Source organism: Saimiri boliviensis, chromosome 14 (assembly GCF_048565385.1).
Source record: "Saimiri boliviensis isolate mSaiBol1 chromosome 14, mSaiBol1.pri, whole genome shotgun sequence".
Taxonomy (NCBI): Eukaryota; Metazoa; Chordata; class Mammalia; order Primates; family Cebidae; genus Saimiri; species Saimiri boliviensis.
Window position 1 is genome coordinate 95496161 of NC_133462.1, and position 24166 is coordinate 95520326.

Genomic DNA, 24166 nt, shown 5'->3' on the forward strand with positions numbered 1-24166 from the left:
GCTACTGGGATTTCAGGCTTAAAAACATTCCAGAGATAAAGAGATGAGCAAATAAAGGGAGAGGAAAATGAGAAAGAAAGCCTAGTAAATGGTACTACAATCTGATCAGAGTGTAGAAGTCACTTGATTTCTGATATATTGGATGAGTCTCAGGTTATATGCCAATTAAGTACAATTAACATTTTAGCCATTTCTTTGCTTCAAATACCCAAATATTTTATTCCATAATCAAATTTTCTTTTTTTCCTGTTAGTCTTAACATTGTTTGGCCATGTTAAACATGTATTTATATTGGAGGAATCAAAGATATATATTTAAAAATAATTCTGTATAGTACAGCTCTTGTTAGGGTATAAACACATTTGATTGAAGAATTTTCTTTGCTTTTAGATGACACTAAGAGAAAAAATACTGCAAAGTGATAAAAAAAATTATGGTGCAAGTAAAATAGCAATATTAACTTTTTTGCTGTTAGTATGCCAGGGTTACTTAAAGTTTGTTGTAGATTGACTACTGCAGAAAACAGACTCAGATGGAAATGAGTGTAAAGGATGTTTCTTAGGGAGTGGACTTCGGTTCAGCACTTGGGGTGTGGAGAAAGGAAAGAATTAGGGTTGGACAGAGGAAGAATTGCAGCTGTGATGCATTGCAACAGGGATGCAGCTGACTCCAAAGGGAGCCCTGAAGCTTGGGTAGCCTCGCAGAGTTGTTCCTCTTTGGGGAGAGGAGCTTATTGTTTATCTCCAGTACTTGGGTAGGGATTCACTGGAGAAGAGGTAATCTCTTTCAGCGAGGTCATACCCAGCTCGGGGTACATGTCCTTGAGTCTTGAAGGAAATAGGGCAGAGAGATCTGGGCACTGCAGTATTTATGACAATTCCTCCGTATTTCTATGGCCGTTTGTTTCATATAATTTCTCAGGGTGGCTTGTTTAGGACTCTGGTGGGACTTTCTCTTTGAAGAAACTTGTAAGGTTATAAGGGAAAAAGGTTAGTAGGAGAAATTGCAGCCCCAGCTGCTACTGGGGTGGCAGAGTTCTAGGCTAAACTCTCTGATTCATTCTGGAGCCCTTCACCTTAGTTCTTATAATGGTAGAAGGATGCTAACTTTGTGGGTAGCCCACAACTTCCTTCCTGTGGGGACCAAGTTCATGTTTACTTTTCTTAGGCTATGGCTATGGCAATTATGGGTTTATGATTAAAATTAGATGATGAAATACTAATGTCTGCGAACCACCTTGGTATTAAGCTGATTGCTCACTTCTCAAATGTGTAATAGCAGCTTTCCTCCTGATGACTAGGCCATGTACCGTTTCCAGGTTGGCAATTATCCCTATTCTGTTTGTTGTTGTTGTTGTTGGCCCTGAACACAAAGTGCCCAAAATGTTAAAGTGGCAGCTGTATTTTCTATCTGCTGGTGGAAGAGTTCTCTACACCTGTGGTGCCCAGAATTGTGGAAATGGGAAGCACGCATTCCAGAAGTGGGTTACTGGGGGTGATAGTAACAGAGCCATTATGGCTTCCATGCCTTAATTCTGAGACCCATATATTTTTTCTTTGTGGGATAGTGCATCAAATAATGGTCATTGATTTAGCATGCACATTGTATACTGGAGGATGGGGCCCTATTGTTAATTTCTAATAATGTTTAGAAATTTTACAAATGTTTCTAAACATTATTAGAAATTAATGTCAATGCCACTCAGAGTTTGTGAACACTGCTCTGTATACATATCGTCTAATGGAAGAACACTAGGAAAAACTCCCAGGAGCATAAACATCTTAAACAGAACTTGCCGTTGTGTATCAAAGACTCTGCTAATGGTGGAGTCTCCCAGTACAAACAATACGTATGACTTGTCCTCCGCTTTTCAATCTGGTTTGCTCTATAGCAGAATTAGAATTTAAAACACCATGTCAGCCAACTCAGTGAAGTTCAATTGTGAGTAGAATTCTGCTTCTGAATTCTTATAGTTTAAGTGATGGCCGGTGTGTTGTAAGCTCCAGAAACTTCTTTGAAAATGTGTGGGCAAAAAAAAAAATCTTTCTCTAATAGCTGTTGAAAGAATGCAGTCTCACTAAAGGGAATTAGACTAGGGGATATAGATTTAATTTCATTCACTTTGATTTAAAGCAAAATATAGTAAGAATTTGATAAATTTATGAACCCAAACTAACCAGAATCCTCAACTTAATTTTTGTTGTTGTTGCTACACTCATATAACATGAGAAGGAGACAAAGAGTAGAAACTAGTTCACACTCGAGATTTATGTCCCTCCAAAAATCACCTTCCAGGGATGCATGAATCCTGTACAGATTCAATCCAGTGTTCACATCCCATATTTACAATCCCTATGCAGAGGTAATGATGTTTAAAATAATGACTCAGAAATATAAAATGTAAAATGATCAAAGGAAGATTCAGTAACATTCTGGAGACTGTGCCTATTTAGGAAAGAAAATTTGCCTATGTACTTAAAGAATCACACACACACACACAACTGAATAGATTGACAAATGTTCTAAATTAACTCTGAGTTAATCTAATAATCAATTTCCAAAGCATTCTATTCACCTATGGTCTTACTCTGCTTGATTTAACCCATACCTCACTTGGTGGCATCTATGTCCTCAGTAGTTTAGGCAATTTTTTCTCAAAGCCCCATGTCATCAGCAGTGCAAGGTTAGTGGTATCCTGGTTCATACATGTGTGTGTCTTTCCACACGTCACACTTCTATTGAAGAAGAACTCATCCTAATTCTCTTAGTTCTCCAGAGAATTTCTAATCACAAAAGCCATGAGCTACAAGGAGTTCCCAAGAAGACAGTTCTCCTTAGCACTTCCCATTCACTCCATAGTCAGAGCCATGGGCAACACAGACTCAATCCATTCGACAAGTCAGTCTATATTGCATACCACACATAATAGTATATTTAACCAATATATAAATATTATAGGTTAAATATTCCACAACTAACAAGGTAGCACTTAACATCAAGAGGACAAAGAGATAGGAGAAAGGGTAAATGAGCAAGTCCCAGTGGGAGTGAAGAAGACAAAAGGATTCCTGGTCTGGTCCATTGGTCTCCCAAGGAGGAGACTTTGATGTGGAAGAGCCTTTAGAGGCTCTAAACTTTAGCCTTTAAAGTTTAGAGCTCTGCTTTGGAAGCAGAGCTGAAGCCATCACTCTGGTCTTCCTCCTCTTAGGCCAATGCCCCTATCTACATGTGTCATTTTTTGCTTCATTCCAGATTGGCAAGATTGTAATAATGAAAGATGACAGGGTTGCTTATGCACCTTGTATTCTTGTCTATTATAACTATAAACCTGAGTATATGTTTCCCAGAATAGTTAATCATCTAGTAGAAGAAGACAGTGTGATTTCTTGTCCTGTAAATCATGAAAACACACCTCCTGTATCTTCTCTTAATGTTTGCCATATTGTTTTTCAGGCTACAAGGAATTGGTCTCAATGTCATTGTGTATAAATACTGCCCATTGGTCTCTCCTTATTAGTGGATGCTGACTAACATTACAAGGTAATAATTGGTTATACTGTATGAGGAGAATAACAGCTTATAACAATATTACTTGCAATAAACTTCATAGTTTCTTTTCCTAGTCAGTGAAGCAATTGTTTGGCTTTATGGCTACACAGACAGTTTTTTTTTTTTCATAGATAGCTAAGTTTATTTTGTCATAAGGCAATCAGGTGGCACAAAAGTATTAACAACTACAGGAAACCAACATCTAGCAAAGAAATTTGAAAATCATGTTCACCCTGAATAAACAAGTGCCTTTAAAAAAATTCTTCCAACTTTTAACATCAAACAGAAAAGTTTAAAAAGAAGTACTGTAAAGACACATGCGCCCTTTATTTAGATTCACAGATTAACATTTTCTGGGATTGGCTTTGTGTGTCTCTTTGTCTCTTTTCTTCTTCACATACACACTCATTTTCTCTCTCTTACATACATGTACATATACATGCACACACACATTTTGGGGAGCTCTGAACTGCTTGAAAGCAAATTGCAGACATCAAGATTATACAAAAATACTTAAGGGATTTTTCCCAAAATTAGCACATTCTTTTATATTACTAAAATAACAATCACAAGACATTTGCTACTGATAATTAATATTATGTAGTATACAGTCTAAATTTAAATGTCTCCCCTTGCTTTCAAATATTCTTTATATTAGTCAGGGATCTTATATTGGATTTTTTGGTCATGTTTATTATTTTCATCAGTCTAGAATATTGCTTCCCCTCCACCCTTTTCCCTCATCTTTTACAGCCTTGACATTTTTGAAGAGTCCAGACCAACTGTCTCATAGAATATTTCTCAAACTGGATTCATCTAACTGTTCTTCTGGATTAGACAAAATGTTTAGGCAAATATTATGTTTCCCATTGCATTGTATTGGGAAGTTTATAATGTCACTTTATCTCAATATTTGTGAAGCTAAGTTTCATCTCTTTGATTTAAATTCCATACTTAATAAACATTTGATGGATAATAGAGATATATGAATGTCCTTTTCCTAACAATATGTTAGTGTATAGTGCTAGGAGTAATTTCATGCCAGAATCTCATATTACGTTGGTGGTATTTGCAAAATGGTATTTTTAAAATTCAGACATTTTTCTAGGTCAGGGGCCAGTAGATTTTTCCAGTAAAGAGCCACATTCTAAGTCTTTTAGGCTTTGTGGGCCACATATGGTCTCTGTTACATATTCTATTTCTTCTTTAGCTGTGTAAAAATTATTAGCTAATGGACTGCAGGAAAATGGTCTGCAGCAGGATTCGGGCCATGAGTAGTAGTTTGTCAAAGTCCTGTTCTGTGTTATAAAGAAGAGCTTTCCTTTTCTTTGTAACGCCTGTGTGCGTGTGCGTGTGCGTGTGTGTGTGTGTGTGTGTGTCTCTCTGTGTGTGTGTGTCTGTGTCTGTGTCTCTGTGTGTGTGTGTCTCTCTGCGTGTGTGTGTGTGTGTGTGTGTGTGTGTGTGTGTGTCAGGGAGAGAATGAGATTCTTTAATAACTTTATTTCTTTTATAGAGTTGGTCTCTTTAAGTTTTTTGTTTTTTAAATAAATACTCTTTGGATTTAACTTAAGTAAATAACATTGTCTTAAGAAAATTTCAATTTCATTTTCTTCTATGCTTTCTGATACAATAGCCACTAGCTGCATGAGACTGTTCAAATTTAAACTAATTATAATAAAATTATAATTAGAAATTAAATAAATTAATAATTAGAAAAAATTTAGTTTCTTAGTCACATGAGCCACATTTAAGTGTACAAGTATTCACTCAACAAACGTAGTTAGCGGCTACATATTGAACAGTGCAGATGTTGGACATTTTTATAATTTAGAAGTTGAATTGGATAGTAATAAATGCAGATTTCAAATGTATTTGCACAGAGTTGTGCAAAATAGTCCCTCATAATTAGAGATAACAATTTTTTTCTTGTCATTTTTTGCTTTTATGCTTATTTCCCTTCTTACTAATTTGTCTCTTTTTTTTTAAGGTACCAAAGTATTTATTATATCTACTATTTTTCTGTTTTTATCTCACATTTTCCTTTCCTTATGCTTCCTTTGATTTAGTTTATCAGTTTTTTTTTTTTTTGAACTTTTATTTTAGGTCCAGAGGTACCTGTGCAGGTTTATTATATAAGTGTCACTGGGGATTGTAGTACAGATTATTTAGTCACCTATGTGGTAGGCACTGTACCTTATAGGTAGTTTTTCAGTCCTGATCCTCCTCTTTTCTTCATCCTCAAATAAGTCCCAGTGTCTATTGTGTCCATGTGTACTTAATGTTGAGCTTCTACTTGTGAGAACATGTAGTATGTGGTTTTCTGTTCCTCTGTTAGTTCATGTAAGATAATGGCTTTTACCTTCATCACTGTTGCTGCAAAGGACATGACCTCATTCTGTTTTATGGCTCCATCATATTCCATGGTGTATATGTACCACATTTTCTTTATCAGTCTACCATCAATGGGCATTTAAGTTGGTTTCATGTCTTTGCTATTGCGAATCATGCTGCAATGAGCATACGCACGCATGTGTCTTTTTCTTTTCTCTGTTATCTTTCTTCCCTCCCTCCCTCCCTCCCTTTCTTCTTTCCTTCCTTCCTCTCTTTTCTCTCTCTCCCTTTGTTTTTTTCTTTCTTTCTCTTCCTCTGTTTCTTTCTCTTATCTTCCCTCCTTCCTGTCTTTCTCTCTTTCTCTTTCTTTTTTCTTTCTTCCTCCCTCCCTCCCTCCCCCCTCTCCTGCTTTCCCTCCTTCCCTCCCTCCCTCCCTCCTTCTCTCTGCTTCTGTCACCCCGGCTGGAGCACCATCTTGCCTCATTGCAAGCTCCACATCCCAGGTTCAAATAATTCTCCTTCCTTAGCCTCCCAAGTAGCTGGGACCACAAGCACTAGCCACCAGATCCAGCTAATTTTTTTTTTTTTTTTTTTTTTTTTTTTATTAGAGGCTGGGTTTCTCCATGTTGCTTAGGTTATTAGGCTGGTCTTGAACTCCTGACCTAAGGTTATCTGCCCACCTTGGCCTCCCAAAGTGCGGGGATTGCAGGTGTCAGCCACACACCCGGCCTTCACCACTCCCTTTTGTATCCCCCAACTCACACCTTGCCCATGCCACTCATGCATACCCCCTGCCTTTCCCCAAGGTCATTTGTGAGTCCTGCACTAAATGGCCTTCAGTCCAGAGACCAGACATCAGACAGCAATCTGGACCTCTTCCTTGATGGGAGGTGAAACCTCCAAAAGAGGAAAATGCCTGCTATGGAGCCTGCAGGCTGAACACAGTGACTCTCCAGGCAAACAGCTAGAACCGTACTGAGTAAAAGCTCCAGCTAGAAAGAAAACTTCCCAATCAACTCTTCCCTGATCCCATTTTACAGATGGAAACATTAAGGCTCAGAGGAGAGGAGGCAGAGCAGGCATTGGAACCATAGTCTCCTGGCTCCAAAGCCAAGTTCTGTCCACGCAGCCAGGCTGCATCCTTCCTTCTATAAATGTTTATAACAGTATGTGCTGGGCACTCTCGTTAGGCCCTTTTACACATATCACTCAGTCTGCTTTTCCCATTCATTTGACAAGTGTTTACTGAGCTCCTACTGTGTGTCAGAGCTGGACTCGATACTAGGGACATCTTGGTAAAAAACTCAGGCAAAGTCTACCCACCTGGGGTTCTAACAAGACAAAGAGAGGGTTGGCGCCATGGGCAAGGCTGTGAATGTAAAGAATAAAATGGTGGGGTCAGACAGAAAGGGTGGTCAGGGATGCTCTCTGCATGGAAGGGGCATCTTCTTGGCTTTGAGACCCAAATGCCAAAATACCTGTGAGTAGCAGGCCATGCCCATTCAGTAACAGAGCTGAGCCACAACCCTCCATAGATGCCAAACCAAACACCAGATCAGGTCAGCAATGAGGGACAAAGACCATGGCCTGCAAGGGTCTTGCCACCTGAGCTCACAAGGGGATTTTTGTTATGCTTCTTTTATTATTATTATTATGGTGGGGTTGGGGGTCCTTAGTGCACAAGACACACTCTAGAAACCATAAGTCAGGATCGAGGCTGCAATCCCTGCTCTGCCCTTGCTGTGTGACCTCCGGCTGCTATCGCCACCTCTCAGAGCCTGCTTCCTTCCCCTTCTGTAAAATGGAGAGTCTAATAATACCCACCTGGCAAGGGGGTCCAGGGAAGTCAGTGAGCTCCTTCATGTAAATAGCCGATGTCTGTACGTGGCCCCGGGTCAGAGATTTGTAATGGGGATTGAAATTACTGATAAGTGGCCAGGCATGTTGGCTCACACCCTTAATCCCAGCACTTTGGGAGGCCAAGGCAGGTGGACCACCTGAGGTCAGGAGTTTAAGATTAGCCTGGCCAACATGGTGAAACCCCATCACTACTAAAAATACAAAAATTAATCGGGCATGGGGGCGTGTCCCAGCCACTTGAGAGGCTGAGGCAGGGGAATTGCTGGAACCCAAGAGGTGGAGATTGCAGTTAGCTTAGATCATGCCACTTCACTCCAGCCTGAGCAACAAGAGTGAAACTTGGTCTCAAAAGAGCGAGCAAGCAAGCAAGCAATTACTGATAACCTTACAGGTTGTCAGAGGTACACAAGGGACTCAGAGGGGGGGACCACACTCATCCTCTCACACACAGAGAGGGGAGCAGCCTACCTCCCCAAGACCACACAGTGACGGGCTGTCAGCAGCTGCATCACCCCAGGCTCTCCATTATGGCCCAGGGTTTCTGATGTGCCCTGGAGGGGCCCTTGGGCCTCCCCCTACCACCTCCACTCCATTCCTCACTTTAGCTCTTCTCTGTGGCCCCTGGTTATGGCCAAAGGCTGGGTATCTTAAGAGTTTGAGGCAGCCTGATTATCTGTCTGTTCTTTCACCCAGAGCCAGAGCACCAGGCCCCATGCCCATCAGCTGTGATTCTCCACCAGTTCAAAACCACCTAAGGGCTGGCTGGTTGTGCATGTGGAAGAGGGGGTGCTGTTCTTCCTCCAGGATGACAACATGATAGATTGAAAAGTACATGGGAGCCTGGGTGCAGTGGATCAGGCCTGTAATTTCAGCACTTTGGGAGGCTGAGGCTGGTGGATCACCTGAGGTAGGAGTTCAAAACCAGCCTGACCAACATGGTGAAACCCCATCTCCTAAACATACAAAAATTAGCTGGGTGTGGTGGCATTTGCCTGCAATCCCAGCTCCTCGGGAGGCTGAGGTGAGAGAATCACTTGAATCCAGGAAGCAGAGGTTGCAGTGAGCTGAGATCACACCACTGCACTGAAGCCTGGGTGACAGAGTGAGATTTCGTCTCAAAAAAAAAAGAAAAGTACATGGGCTCTGGAGGCAGAGAGATGGAATTGAATCCCAGCTTTTACTTCTCAGCTGTGTACCCTTGGACAAGTTCACTTCTCTGAGCTTCAGTTTTCTCATCTGTGAAAAGGGAACAACATTTGGCTTGCTAGGGGTCTTAGGATGACTGGGAAGTGTCTGGCACGTAGTAGGTGCTCAACGTGTGTGCTTTCCCATGGCCATCTAAGAGTCCTCAGGGCTGCCCTCCTGGCCTTCTCCCACAAATCCTGTGCCTGCATCTTAAATGGGTACTCAGGGTGATAAGAAGGCACAGGTGAGGGAGCCAGGCTGGATCCACATCCACGCATGCACATTGTTAGGAAAACAAGCTTTTAATGCCTGGTCCTGCGGCTAGTGGCTGAGTATAAAATGGGACCCAGAGCCAGCCTCTCCCTTCCTCTAGGCACACCAAGGCAATAGTGTTTTTTTTTTTTTTTTTTTTTTTTTTTTGGAGACGGAGTTTCGCTCTTGTTACCCAGGCTGGAGTGCAATGGCACGATCTCGGCTCACCGCAACCTCCGCCTCCTGGGTTCAGGCAATTCTCCTGCCTCAGCCTCCTGAGTAGCTGGGATTACAGGCATGTGCCACCATGCCCAGCTAATTTTTTTGTATTTTTAGTAGAGACGGGGTTTCACCATGTTGACCAGGATGGTGTCGATCTCTTGACCTCGTGATCCACCCGCCTCGGCCTCCCAAAGTGCTGGGAATACAGGCTTGAGCCACCGCGCCCGGCCGGCAATAGTGTTTTAAAGGAAAGGAGGCAGTGGCATGGAGGCTCCAGAGACTGAGCCATTCCTATGGAAGAAGGGAGGCAGTGGGGCCCACTGCTGAGTGCCATCCGGCAGGTGTTCCATTCTACCTTCCTCCTGGGACCCACAGCCTCTTCATCAGTGATGTCTTCAGGTTCACTGTCCCCAAGCTGCCTAGGTGAGTCCAGACTTCAGGAGCTCTGCTAAGGCTAGTGGTCTCTTAATGGTATCCCTCAAGAGTCAGAGGGCTTCAGCTCTCATGCCTCTGCCTGTAGATCTGGTACTCAGGACACTGGAGGGTGGGTGAGAAGGATACTGAAAAAGGGAAATGATTAATGAGAAAGTGACTGTGCCCCAGAAGGGCAAATAAGCTAGCTCTTACATGACCGCGTCAATTAGCTTTTGTTGTAAAATGCCCCAAGAGTGGCTTAAAATGATAAGTGGCTTCATTTATTTAGTTCATGGTAATGTGGGTCAGTAACGTGGACTGGGCTCAGCTGGGTGGTGCTTCTTTTCTTGGCTGGGTTTTCTCATGTGCCTGCAGTTGTGTGTCTGAATCTGGGATGGCTTTCTGTTCCATGTGGGTTCCCATCCTCCAAAAAGCTAGCTCAGACTTGTTCATGTGGCTGCTTCAGAGGCTTCTAAGCAATAGGCCAAAAGCCACTCCACCCTGTTGGTCAAAGGTGGTTTTGTGGCCAGCCCAGATTCAAGTGGTGTCTGCTCAGCTGCTGTAACAGAGCATCACAGACTGAGTAGCTTCAACAACAGAAATGTATTTTTCTCATGATTCTGGAGGCTGGAAATTCCAGATCAGGTATCCACAAGTTGGTTCCATCTGAGGCCTCTGCCTTTGGCGTGCAGTTGGCCACCTCCTCCCTGTGTCCTCATATGGTCTTTCCTCTGTGTGTGCCCTGGTGTCTCCCTGTGTGTCTACATTTTCTCCTCTTGTAAGGACGCCAGTCAGACTGGATGAGGGCCCAGCCTAATGACCTCGTTTTAACTTTATTGCCTCTTTAAAGGCCATATTTCCAAATACAGTCACATTCAGACATACCGGGGGTTGGGGCGTCGACATACAAATTTTGCGAGGACACAATTTAGCCCATAACAAGGGGGAAGAAAAACACCATCTCTTGATCTTGAGGAGCTGCAGTAAGATTGAGAAGAAGCATGGACAGTGGGGGACATAACCGAGATCATGATTGTGAAAAAGTTGACTCATCCCCCACACCTGGCCTGGTTTTCTCAAAAACAACACACATGGGCACCTCCTCTCACCAGCTGTACCTTCTCCCTCCTTCCCCTGCAAGCCTTTTCCTGGAGTTTATTGGTGATCCCAAGCCTCCGGCCTGGAAGTGCCACCTCCTCGCAGTGCTGATGTTCCTCTCGGCCTGCCTGCAAATGCTGTTTAAGCAGCAGAACACGTACTGGCTCAAGGTGCTGCAGATGAGGCTGCAGTCGGCCATCGCTTGTCTGGTGTACAGAAAGGTGAGCCCTGGGGGACACATGCAGGTCTTCCCAGCTGGGAAAAGGAACATAACTGAACTGGTTGGTAGTAATGCTATCAGCAGCTGAGAATGCTTTCAGTCTTTACTTATTAGAGTCACTCATGATATATTCTCACTTCCTTTGTTATTTCTCTTTATTTGTATGTATTTATTTTTTTGGGACAGAGTCTCTACCCACAGTGACTTCCCAGAGTGCTGGGATTACAGGTGTGGGCCACCTCGCCCGGCCTCCCTCCCTTCTTAAGTCTGAGTCATATTCTGCTGTGCGGATGGATCACATTCTGTTTATCTTTTCATCTAATGGTGGACCTGTCGGTTGATTTTGCCTTTTGGCTGTTGTGAATAGCACTGCTGTGAGCACAGGTGTGCAAATACCTCTCTGAGTTCCTGCTTTCTATTCTTTTGGAATGGATGGCTGTGGCTTTGTTAGAGCAAATGGTAATGCTGTGTGTAAGTGTTTTGAGGGACCACCATTTGTAAAGTGTTTTGTCATTGTTGTTGATATGGAGTATTACTGTGTTGTCCAGGCTAGAGTGCAGTGGCATGATCAGGCCTCACTGCAACCTCCTCCTCCCAGGTTCAAGCCATTCTCATGCCTCAGCCTCCTGAGTAGCTGAGATTACAGGCACTGGCCACCACACATGGCTCATTTTTGTATTTTTAGTAGAGACAGGGTTTTACCATGTTGGCCAGGCTGGTCGCAAACTCCTGGCCTCAGGTGATCCGCCCACCTCGGTCTCCCAGAGTGCTGGGATTACAGGTGCAAGCCACCTCACCTGGCTGTTGTAAAGTGTTTTAATCATCCTGTTTTACTGTTCTTCAGCTGGGGTTGTGATCTCAGCCCTGTTTCTCTCTGCTCCTGCTAAAGAACTTCCCATAGGCAGCCCAGTCCCCACCTCTGTCCAGGAGACAGCATACCTGGAAGTGAAGTTGGGTCGGTCCTGCCTCAGTGCTGCTTCTGTTTTAGGTAAATATCCTGTGGGGTCAGGAGAGAAAATCACAAGTGCACCTGGGGAACACCATGGGCATCCCCCAACTCAGGACTGTGGGAGAGATGGGGTGTTGGAGGAGAGGTAAACCTGGAAGCCAGTTAGCCCCACTCTGTCCCTTGCCCCTACTTTTTTTTTTTTTTTTTTTTTTTTTTTTGAGATGGAGTCTTGCTCTGTCACTCAGGCCTGGAGTGCAGTGATGCCATCTTGGCTCACTGCAACCTCCACCTCCCAGGTTCAAGAGATTCTTCTGTTTCATCTGCCTGAGTAGCTGGGACCACAGGTGAGTGCTGCCACACCTGGCTCATTTTTGTATTTTTAGTAAAGCTGGGGTTTCACCATGTTGGCCAGGCTGGTCTCCAACTCCTGACCCTAGGCCATCCACGCACCTTGGCCTCCCAAAGTGCTGGGATTCCAAGTGTGAGCCACTGTGCTCAGCCAAGCCTTGCTCCATTCTAATCCCACTGCTGTGAAAGGCTTCTGGAAGCTCACAGAAACAATGGCCCCAGTATGATGGCTCCCATTCACTTGCTCCCAGAGTTCTGGGGACACACAGTGAGGAGTGATTGTTTTTCTCACTCATCTAGATGTGATGAGCCTGGTCAAAGAAGTTTGCTCTTGCTGACTTCTAGCTGGTCGGCCCCTGCCCCGTGGAAATTGCCCCCACTAAATCCTTATGCCTCAGTTTACTCAGCTAACTCAGATCTCCAGCCCTGCCTCAGGCTGGGTTAGGCTCCTCCCTGTCATGCCATGCAGGAATCTCCCATGTGATACTTACTTACTTATTTGATTGATTGATTGATTGAGATGGGATCTTACCCTATCACCCAGGCTGGAGTGCAGTGGTACAATCTCAGCTCACTGCAACCTCTGCCTCCCGGGTTCAAGTGATTCTCCTACCTCAGCCTATTGAGTAGCTGGGATTATAGGCACATGCCACCATGGCCTGCTGATTTTTTAATTTTTAGTAGTGACGGGGTTTCTCCATGTTGGTCAGGTGGGTCCCAAACTCTTGACCTTGTGATCCACCTGCCTCAGCCTCCCAAAGTGCTGGGGTTACAGGCTCACACATGCCTGACCTGTGTGACACTTTAATGAAGTAAGGTGTGTAGGTGATGGCTGCCTGATCATCTTCCCACCACAGGGCAGGGCTAGGGGCTATGTTGTCTGGAAATTCCTCAGCTCTTTAAGCTGGTAAGGGAAGAAGAAAGAGGGAGCTCTCGGGGGACATGCGGCGAGGTTTGGTGGGGACATAGCTCACCAGATTGTATCTGGTGTTCCCATGTAACTTGTAACGGCTCTCGTGGAAGGTGGCCTAGAACCTCAGGGAGTGGGGGTTGCTCACTATCACCTAGGGGTTGGGGGAAGAGAAGCTGAGGCTGTACAGAGCCAGCAGGCAGGGCGGAGAAACTAGGGCCCGGTGCGGTGGCTCATACCTGTAATTCCAGCAGTTTGGGAGGTGGAGGCAGGTGGACCATTTGAGGTCAGGAGTTTGAGACCAGCTGGCCAACATGGTGAAAACATCTCTACTAAAAATACAAAATTAGTCAGGCTTGCTAATGCATTCCTGTAATCCCGGTTACTCAGGAGGGTGATGCAGGAGAATCACTTGAATATGGGATGCTGAAATTGCAGTGAGCTGAGGTCATGAAAGAAAAAGAAAACGAACTTGCTCTGCCATTGTGGCTACAGGTGCAACCCCTGATGTGTCCCTTCTGCCCTGCTCCTGCTCCAACATCATCCACAACCCCCAGCTGTGGATTTGAAGTCCTGCAGTGCAGACAACGTGGATTTGCAGAGCTGCAAGCCTGACATCTGTCCTGCAGCAGGAGACAAAGAGGAGGGAGCCCTGAGTTTGAGCCAGAGGCAGGCTATGGTGTCCCCCTGCAGGCCCTGGTTCCATTGTGTTTTGACACTCCCCCATATCCTCACACAAGCCACCCCCATTTTCAGCATGATTAGAGATGCTCCTTGACTCATGACGGGGACATGTCCCCATAAATCTATTATAATTTGGTAATAGCAGCCAAATGCAGTAGCTCATGTCTGTAATCCCAGCACTTTGGGAGGTCAATGTCGAAAGATTGCTTGATCCCAGGAGTTCAAGACCAGCCTGGGCAACACAGAGAGATCCTGTCTCTGAAAAGAAAAAAAAAAAAAAGTGAAAATATCCTAAGTTGAAAATGCATTCATTTATTTTTTGAGACAGAGTCTCACACTGTCATCCAGGCTGGAGTGCAGTAGTGCAGTATTGGCTCACTGCAACCTCTGCCTATCAGGTTCCAGTGATTCTCCTGCCTCAGCCTCCAGAGTGGCTGGCATTACAGGCATGAGCACTGGGTAAATTTTGTATTTTTAGTAGAGATTGGGTTTCACCATGTTGGCCAGGCTGGTCATGACCTTTTGACCTCAGGTAGTCTGCCTATATCAGTCTCCTAAAGTGCTGGGATTACAGGCATGAGCTACTGTACCTGTCCTATTTATTTTTATTTTTATTTTTGGAGGTGGAGTCTGGCTCTGTTGCCCAGGCTGCAGTGCAGTGATTCCATCTTGGCTCACTGCCTGCAACCTCTGCCTCCCAGGTTCAAGCGATTCTCCTGCCTCAGCCTACCAGGTAGCTGGGACTACAGGCACCCTACCACACCTAGCTAATTTTTGTATTTTTAGTAGAGATGGGGTTTCACCATGTTGCCGAGGCTGGTCTTGAGCTCCTGAGCTTAGGCAATCTGCCCACCTCAGCCTCCCAAAGTGTAGGGATTACATGTGTGAGCCACCATACTCATCCCGCAAATGCACGTAATACGCCTATCCTACCAAGCATTGGATGTGAGCCCAGCTGACGTTAGGTTGAGAGCAGTACTAAAAGGAGAACAAACCGAGCAGTACTAAAAGGAGAACAAAACCCACTCACCCTTCCCCACCTTGGATCATGACTTTGACACTTCAGAGGTCCAGCCTTCATGAATGTTTGTAGAAATAGATAATAAACTTGGATAAATGTACCCCCTATAAGTGTACAATTCAGTGGCATTTGGTAGCTTCACAATATTGTGCAACAATCACTACCATCTGTTTCTATACTTTCTCATCATCCCAAACAGAAATGCTGTCCTCGTGAAGCAATAGTTTACCTACTTTTAAATTTTTATTTATTTATTTATTTATTTATTTATTTATTTATTTATTATGAGACCGAGTCTTTCTCTGTCTCCCAGGCTAGAGTACAATGGTGCAATCTCGGCTCACTGCTACTTCCACCTCCCAGGTTCTAATCAATTCTCCTCCCTTAGCCTCCGGAGTTGGGATATTACAGGTGCATGCCACTACACCCAGCTAATTTTTGTATTTTTTGTAGAGATGGGGTTTCACCGTGTTGGTCATGCTGGTCTTGAACTCCTGACCTCGTCGTGATCCAGCCACCTCAGCCTCCCAAAGTGCTGGGATTACAGGCATAAGCCAAAATTTTTTTAATTTTTTAAGAGATGAGGTCCTGCTATGTTACCCAGGCTGGGGTGCAGTGGCATAACTATAGTTCACTGCAGCCTCAATCTCCTGGGCTCAAGTGATCCCTCCTGCCTCAGCCTCCCAAGTAGATGGGACTACAGGTGCACACACTTTTGTGTGGCTAATTTTTATCTTTTCTATAGAGACAGGGTGTCACTATGTTCCCAGGCTGGTCTCAAACTCCTGGGTTCCAGCGATCCTCCCACCTCAGGCTTCTGAAGTACTGGGATTAAGGGCATGAGCCACTGTGCCTGGCCATCATGCAATTTATTGAATACTATGCTAACAGTGAAAAACAGACAGATTGTATCGGTACTGGAAGCAGAGTTTCTATTGAATGTGATCATTTTTGTGCCATTGTAAAGTCAAAAAATTGTGTTACCATCTGCACTTGGAATTAATGGTAGGCTTAGACACTTGGATTTTAGATCCAGAAACATCCAAACACCTCCTGCTGGGTGGCAGAAGGCTGTAGGGGTCAGAACTCTTAGCTGCTAGTGAGAGAAGCCCACTCAGGCTGAGTTTAAAAACTGAGGCTGGGCACTGTGGCTTATGCCTGTAATCGCAGCACTTTGGGAGGTCAAGGTGGGTGGATCACCTGAGGTCAGGAGTTTGAGACCAGCCTGACCAACATGATGAAACCCTATCTTAGTAAAAATACAAAACTTAGCCCGGCATGGTGGCACGTGTCTGTAGTCCCAGCTACTTGGGAGGCTGAGGCAGGAAAATTGCTCCAACATGGGAGGCAGAGGTTGCAATGAGCTGAGATCATGCCATTGCACTTCAGCCTGGGTGACAGAGCAAAACTCCATCTCAAGAAAAAAACAAAAGAAAGAAAATAAAATAAAATTATGAGCAGTTGAGAAGAATCGAGGAGACACAGAGACTAAAGATGACAGGCAGCCAGCTGGACAGCCACAGTCTCATCAAGCCCAAACATGCAGAGGCTGGCCTGGGGGGGTGTCACAGAAATGGCTGGGCATGGTGGCTCATGCCTGTAATTCTAGCATTTTAGGAGGCCTAGGAGAGCAGATCACTTGAGACAAGGAGTTCCAGACCAGCCTGACCAATATGGTGAAACCGTTTCCACTAAAAATACAAAATTAGCCTGGCATGGTTGCAGGTGCCTGTAACTCCAGCTACTTGGGAGGCTGAGGCAGGAGAACTGCTTGAGCCTGGGAGGCGGAGGTTGTGGTGAGCTGAGATTGTATCATTGCAGTCCATCCTGGGCAACAAGAGTGAAACTCCATCTCAAAGAAAAAAAAAATTAGCCAGGCCTGGTGGTGTGCACCTGCAGTCCCAGCTACTGGGGAGGCTGAGGTGGGAGCATCACTTGAACTCAGGAGTTAGAGGTTTCAGTGAGCCAAGATTGTGCCTACCCCAGGCTGGGGTGACAGAGTGAGACCCTGTTTCAAAAAAAGGAAAGGAAAGGAAACAAAGAACTTTTGTACCCATTAGCTGTCACTCCTCCCCCAGCCCCTGGCAACCGCCACTATCCTATTTTCTGTCTGTAGATTTGCCTGTTCTCAATGTTTCATATAAACAGAATCATGCAATATGTGGTCCTTGGTGTCTGCCTTCTCTTTTTCTTTTTCTAATTTATGTATTTATTTTTGAGATGGAGTTTTGCTCTTGTTGCCCAGACTGGAGTGCAATGGTGTGATCTTGGCTTACCACAACCTCTGCCTCCTGAGTTCAAGCAGTTCTCCTGCCTCTGCCTCCTGAGTAGCTGGGACTACAGGCACCCACTAACATGCCTGGCTGATTTTGTATTTTTTACTAAAGACGGGGTTTCTCCATGTTGGCCAGGCTGGTCTCAAACTACTAACCTCAGGTGATCTGCCCACCTTGGCTTCCCAAAGTGCTGGGATTACAGGCATGAGCCACTGTGCCTGGATTCTTTTTCTAATTAAAAAAATTTGGGGGGGGTGGTGTGCTGTGCAAGATGGTTCACACCTGTAATCCCAGCACTTTGGGAGGCTGAGGTGGGCAGATCACCTGAGGTCAGGAGTTGGAGAGCAGCCCAGCCAACATGGTGAAAACCCATCTCTACTTAAAATACAAAAATTAGCTGGGTGTAGTGGTGCATGCCTCTAATCCCAGATGCTCAGAAGGCCGAGGCAGAGAATCAGTTGAACCTGGGAGGCAGAGACTCCAGTGAGCCAAGATGGTGCCATTCCACTCCAGTCTGAGTGAGAAAGTGAGACTCTGACTAAAAAAAAAAAAAAAAAAATTGGCCAGATGTGATGGTTCACACTTGTAATCCCAGCACTTTGGGAGGCCAAGGTGGGCAGATCACTTGAAGCCAGGAGTTGGAGACCAACCTGATCAACATGGAGAAATCCCATCTTTATAAAAATACAAAAATTAGCCTGGCCTGGTGACGAATGCCTGTAATCCCAGCTACTCAGGAGGCTGAGGTGGGAGAATCACATGAACCCGGGAGTCGGAGGTTGCAGTGAGCTGACTGTGCTACAGCCCCGGGAGACATGAGACTCTGTCTCAAAAAAAAAAAAAAAAAAAATTGTTTTTGTTTTGCTCAAAACTATAGGAAAAAAAATGAAAAAAAGAAAAAAGCGGATAAGTGAAAAGAATGAAAACAAAATTGCTTTTGTATGTTTTTACTGATTGAACACAGTTAGTGCATTCGTGTGTTTTGGAAGTTCATGTTGTAACGTTCTGTCCATTTTTGCTTTATGTATTTTGGAGTTTTGTGGTTTACTACATTTACCTTTATAATTGCTGTATCTTTTTGATAGATTGACCCTTTCATCATCATAGAATGATACATATGAGTTTTGTCTCAACAATTTTTGTCTTGATGTCCATTTTGTCTGATATTAATATAGCTATTCTGGCTCTCTTTTCGTTACTGTTTGCATGGAATATTTTTTTTTCCAATCTTGTACTTTCAACCTATTTACGTTTCTGGCTGTAAAGTAAGTCTCTTATACCTCACATAAAATTGGGCCGTGTTTTTTATGTATCATCCAGTCTCTGATTTTTTCGAGACAGAGGCTCACTTTGTCACCCAGGCTGGAGGACGGTGATCTCAGCTCCCTGCAGCCTTGGACTCCCAGCCAAGACATCTTCCCACCTCAGCCTCCCGAGTGGCTAGGACTGGCCACCACATTCAGCTAGTGTTTATTTATGTTTTTTTTTTTTTTTTTTTTTTTTTTTAGAAACAGGGTTTTTCCATGTTGCCCAGGCTGGTCTTGAACTCCTTAGCTCAAGTGATCCACCCTTTGTGGTCTCCCAAACTGCTGGGATTATAGGTGTATGCCACCATGCCCAGCCAGATCTCTGACTTTTTATTTTTTGTGTTTTTTTTTTTTTTCCAGCATATGTTAATCTTTTATTGAATTAAGGCATTTAACGAATCTCTGACTTTCAGCTGGAGTGTTTAATGTATTTATAGTCAGTGTAATTACTGATAAGGAAGGCCCTCCGTCATTTTGTTTAGGGTTGCCTAGGTTATGTCTTCCTTTTTCAGTTCCTTCTCACACTCTTCTTTTTTTTCTTTTTTTTTTTTTGAGATGGAGTTTCACTCTTGTTACCCAGGCTGGAGTGCAATGGTGCAATCTTGGCTTACCACAACCTCCGTCTCCTGGGTTCAAGCAATTCTCCTGCCTCAGCCTCCCGAATAGCTGGGACTACAGGTGTGCGCCACCATGCCCAGCTAATTTTTGTATTTTTAGTAGAGATGGGGTTTCACCATGTTGACCAGGATGGTCTCGATCTCTGGACCTCCTGATCCACCCGTCTCAGCCTCCCAAAGATTACAGGCATGAGCCACTGCACCTGGCTGTCACTGTCTTTTTTTTTTTTTTGCCTTTAAATTTTTTTTTTCTTTTAGTGATTAGGGTCTTGCTATCTTGCCCAGGACTTGAACTCCTGGGCTCCAGTCATCTCTGCCTTCCAAGTAGCTGGGACTACAGGCATACATTACCACATCTGGCTTGTTTTTACATTTTTTTTTTTTTTTTTTTTTAGAAATAGGGTCTCACCATGTTGCCTAGGCTGGTCTAGAATGCCTGGGCTCAAGCAATCCTTCCGCCTTGGCCTCCCAAAGTGCTGGGATTACAGGCGTGAGTCCCCGAGCCCATTCAGGCTAAATCATCTTTTTCTCTCTCTTTTTTTTTGAGACAGAGTCTGGCTCTGTTGCCCAGGCTGGAGTGCAGTGGTACAATCTCAGCTCACTGCAACCTCTGCCTCCCGGGTTCAAGTGATTCTCCTACCTCAGCCTATTGAGTAGCTGGGATTATAGGCACATGCCACCATGGCCTGCTGATTTTTTAATTTTTAGTAGTGACGGGGTTTCTCCATGTTGGTCAGGTGGGTCCCAAACTCTTGACTTTGTGATCCGCCCGCCTCGGCCTCCCAAAGTGCTGAGATTACAGACTTGAGCCACCGTGCCCGGCCCAGAGATGGGGTTTCACCATATTGGCCTGTCTGGTCTTGAACTGACCTAGTGATCTGCCCACCTTGGCCTCTGATAGTGCTGGGATTGCAGGCATGAGCCACCACGCCTTGTTCCTAATTCCTATTCACTGGTCGTGGATGGGAGCTATGGAATCTCTTCCTACAAAACATCCTGGCCGCATCAGAATGTGAGAGTTAAGTTTTCTAAGAGATGGTTCCTCTGTTTGTGCTCCACACCCAAATAATCGATCTTACTTCACTGTCAGACAACTTCCAGGTATTACAGTGGCTGTAGTCTAGCTGGAAAAACGCTAAGTAGACCCCCGGGACTCTCTTGACTCAGCCACTAACAACTTAGTGTGGCTCTGGGAAACAAAGAAGCTGGAGCAACCACGCCTGCAATCCCAGCACTTTGGGAGGTCGACGTGGGAGGATTGCTTGAGCCCAGGAGTTTGACAGCAGCCTGGGCAACATAGCAAGACCCCATCTCTACAAAAAAAAAAAATCAAAAAAATTATTGCGGTGTGGTGGTGTCACCCTGTAGTCCCAGCTATTCAGGAGGCTAAAGTGGGAGGATCACTTGAGTCCCAGAGGTCAAGACTGCAGTGAGCCAAGATCATGCCACTGCCCTCAAGCTTGGGCTTCAAAGTGAGACACTGTCTCAGGAGGGAAACAAAACAAAACAAAACAAAAAAACTGGAGCTTTTGTTTTCTCATTTGTTAAAGGTGGATGATATTATCTCCTTCATGGAATTACTGTGAGGATGGAAGTACAATTTTTTTCCCCTTTCCTTTTAGAAATACAATGAGATAGGCATAGTGGCCAGGTGAGGTGGCTCATGCCTGTAATCCCAGCACTTTGGGAGCCTGAAGCAGGTGGATCACCTGAGGTCAGGAGTTCAAGACCATCCTGGCCACCATGGTGAAACCCTGACTCCACTAAAATTACAAAAATTAGCCTAGCGTGGTGGCACGTGCCTACAATCGCAGCTACTCAGGAAGCTGAGGCAGGAGAATGGCTTGAACCTGGGAGGTGGAGGGTGTAGTGAGCAGAGATCATCCCATGGCACTCCAGTCTGGACGACAGAGTGAGACTCCATCTCAAAAAAATAAAATGCCAGATGTGGTGGCTCATGCCTGTAAACCCAGCACTTTGGGAGGCAGAGGAAGGTGGATCACCTGAGGTCAGGAGTTCAAGACCAGCCTGACCAACATGCAGAAACCCCATCTCTAATAAACATATAAAATTCGCCAAGCATGGTGGCACATGCCTGTAATCCCAACTATTTGGGAGGCTGAGGCAGGAGAATCGCTTGAACCTGGGAAGTGGAGGTTGCAGTGAGCCAAGATTGCACTCCTGCATGGACGAGAAGAAGGAAACTGTGTCTCAAAAACAATAATTAGATAGGCATAGTGCACAAGATAATGTCAGGTGACACGTGCACTACCACTTAGTACCACTGTGAGTCCGGACAGATGACATAGGTCTCCGTGCCTCAGTCAAATAGGAACCATATGAGGATGTACTCGTAAGATGATGCTCAAGGCTAAATAATGTAATCCATGAACGTGCTTAGACCAGCACCTCCTGCATTTTAAATACTCTTCCCTTTTGGCTGCTGTTGCTACTATTTTACTAACTGGGTTGATTTCTAGCCTGCAAAAAAAAGGATCACAAGTTTGTGAACAAGACCATTATTCCTTACCAAATGATTCATAACCCCAATTTTTCTTTTGCTTTTTTTTTTGTTTGTTTGTTTGTGTTTTTGGAAACAGAGTCTCACTCCCACTCCCAGGCTCAAGTGATTCTCCTGCTCAGTCTCATGAGTAACTGGGATTAAAGGTACCCACAACTAGGCCCAGCTAATTTTTGTATTTTTAGTACAGATGGGGTTTCACCATGTTGGCCAGGCTGATCTCAGACTCCTGACCTCACGTAATCCATCCACCTCGGCCTCCCAAAGTGCTGGGATTATAGGCGTGTGCCACCCCACCAGCCTATAACCCCAGTTTCTTTTTACCAACTTAGATTATGGAACTTGGCATGATGCCCAGATTCCCATAATGCAAATAGTCCTCCCCAATTATAACTACCAGTTTTTTTCATCTAAGAAAAACAAAACAAAAATTGAAATGCTGGTCATTTTTGTGGACAAAAAGATAAGTATGGCCAGGGGTAGTGGCTCAGGCCTGTAATTCCAGCACTTTGAGAGGCTGAGGCGGGAACATCACTGGAAGCCAGAAGTTCGAGACCAGCCTGACCAACACGGTGAATCCCCCTCTCTACTAAAACTACAAAAATGAGCCACGTGGGCTGGTGTGCGCCTGCAGTCCCAGCTACTCAGGAGGCTGAGGCAGGAGAATCACTTAACCCAGGAGGCAGAGGTTGCAGTGAAAAGAGATCATGCCACTGCAGTCCAGCTTGGGCAACAAGATCAGAACTCCATCTCAAAAAACAAACAAAAACAAGTAATGCGACTGCTATTTTCTGGTTATAATCACAGAGTTCATGTAGAAAAGCTAAGCAATATGAAAAAATACAGAGTTAAAGTTTTTAAAAATTACCCCAAATTGGATCAGCAAACTTTTTTTTTTTTTTCCCTCTTGAGACAGACTAGGTCTTGCTGCTGCCCAAGCTGGTGTACAGTGACACAATCACAGATGACTGCAGCCTCGACCTCCTGGACTGGCTCTGTGCTCCTGCCTCCCAAGGAGCTGGGACTACAGGTGCATATTCCTATACCCAGCTAATTTTTTTTTTAATTGGTTTTGTAGAGGTGAAGTCTCACTATGTTGCTCAGGCTGGTCTCGAGCTCTGGCCTCAAGTAATCCTCCCGCTTCAGCCTTCCAAAGTGCTGGAATTACAAGCATGAACTTATTTGGAGACTGGGTCATTACAGAGGTCATCAAGTTAAAATGGGTCATGAAGGTGGGGCCCTGATGCTATATAACTGTTGTCCTTACTAAAAGAAAAATTTGTTGCCTGTGAAAGAAAAAGAAAGAATAAAATATTTTTTCCTTGAGACAGGTCTTGTTCTGTCACCCAGGCTGGAGTGAAGTGGTGTGATCTCAGCTCACTGCAGCCTCATCCTCCCTGACTCAAGCAATCCTCCAACCTCAGCCTCCTGAGTAGCTTGGGAACACAGGTACATGCAACCATACCTGGCTTTTTTTTTTTTCCCGAGATGGATTCTTGCTCTTTCCTCCAGTCTGGAGTGCAGTGGTGCAATCTCAGCTCACTGCAACCTCCACCTCTGGGTTCAAGCAGTTCTCCTGCCTCAGCCTCCTGAGTAGCTAGGATGGCAGGCGTGCACCACCACAGCCAGCTAATATTTATATTTTTAGTAGAGATGGGGTTTCACCATGTTGGCTATGCTGGTCTCAAACTCCTGACCTCTTGATCTGCCAACCTCAGCCTCCCAAAGTGCTAGGATTACAGGTGTGAGCCACCACTCCCGGCTGTATTGTTTTTAGTACAGGTGGGGTTTCTTCCTGTTGGCCTGGCTGGTATTGAACTCCTGACCTGAAGTTATCCTCTCACTCATGCTCCCAAAGTACAGGGATTACAGACATGAGCCACGGCATCTGGCCTGAGACAATAAATTTGTCTTTCTAAGCCACTTAGTTGGTGGCACTTTGTTACAGCATCCCCAGCAAAGTTATATCCAACGAATAATCCATTTCATTGTTGTTGTTGTTGTTGTTGTTGTTGTTGTGGTTGTGGTTGTGGTTGTTGTTGTTTTTGAGACGGAGTTTCGCTCTTGTTACCCAGGCTGGAGTGCAATGGCACGATCTCGGCTCACCGCAACCTCTGCCTCCTGGGTTCAGGCAATTCTCCTGCCTCAGCCTCCTCAGTAGCTGGGATTACAGGCACGCACCACCATGCCCAGCTAATTTTTTGTATTTTTAGTAGAGAGGGGATTTCACCATGTTGACCAGGATGGTCTCGATCTCTTGACCTCGTGATCCACCCGCCTCAGCCTCCCAAAGTGCTGAGATTACAGGCTTGAGACACCACGCCCGGCCGTTGTTGTTGTTTTTAAGGAAAAAAAAAAGGAAAGAAAGAAAGAAAAAAGAATAATTAAAAAGAATGAAGGAG

The 24166-nt window shown here is 44.7% G+C and overlaps 1 protein-coding gene across 1 annotated transcript in view; it reads left to right on the forward strand.

Annotated features, from left to right (window-relative positions):
* The window catches only part of LOC141581106 (tubulin beta-8 chain-like), a 537263-nt gene extending 513787 nt beyond the window's left edge, over positions 1–23476 (forward strand). The window contains exon 9 of the transcript XR_012513631.1: positions 23096–23476. The gene's annotated coding sequence lies outside the window, so the exon portion shown is untranslated. The remainder of the gene's footprint in view (positions 1–23095) is intronic.
* The last annotated feature ends 690 nt before the right edge of the window (positions 23477–24166 follow it).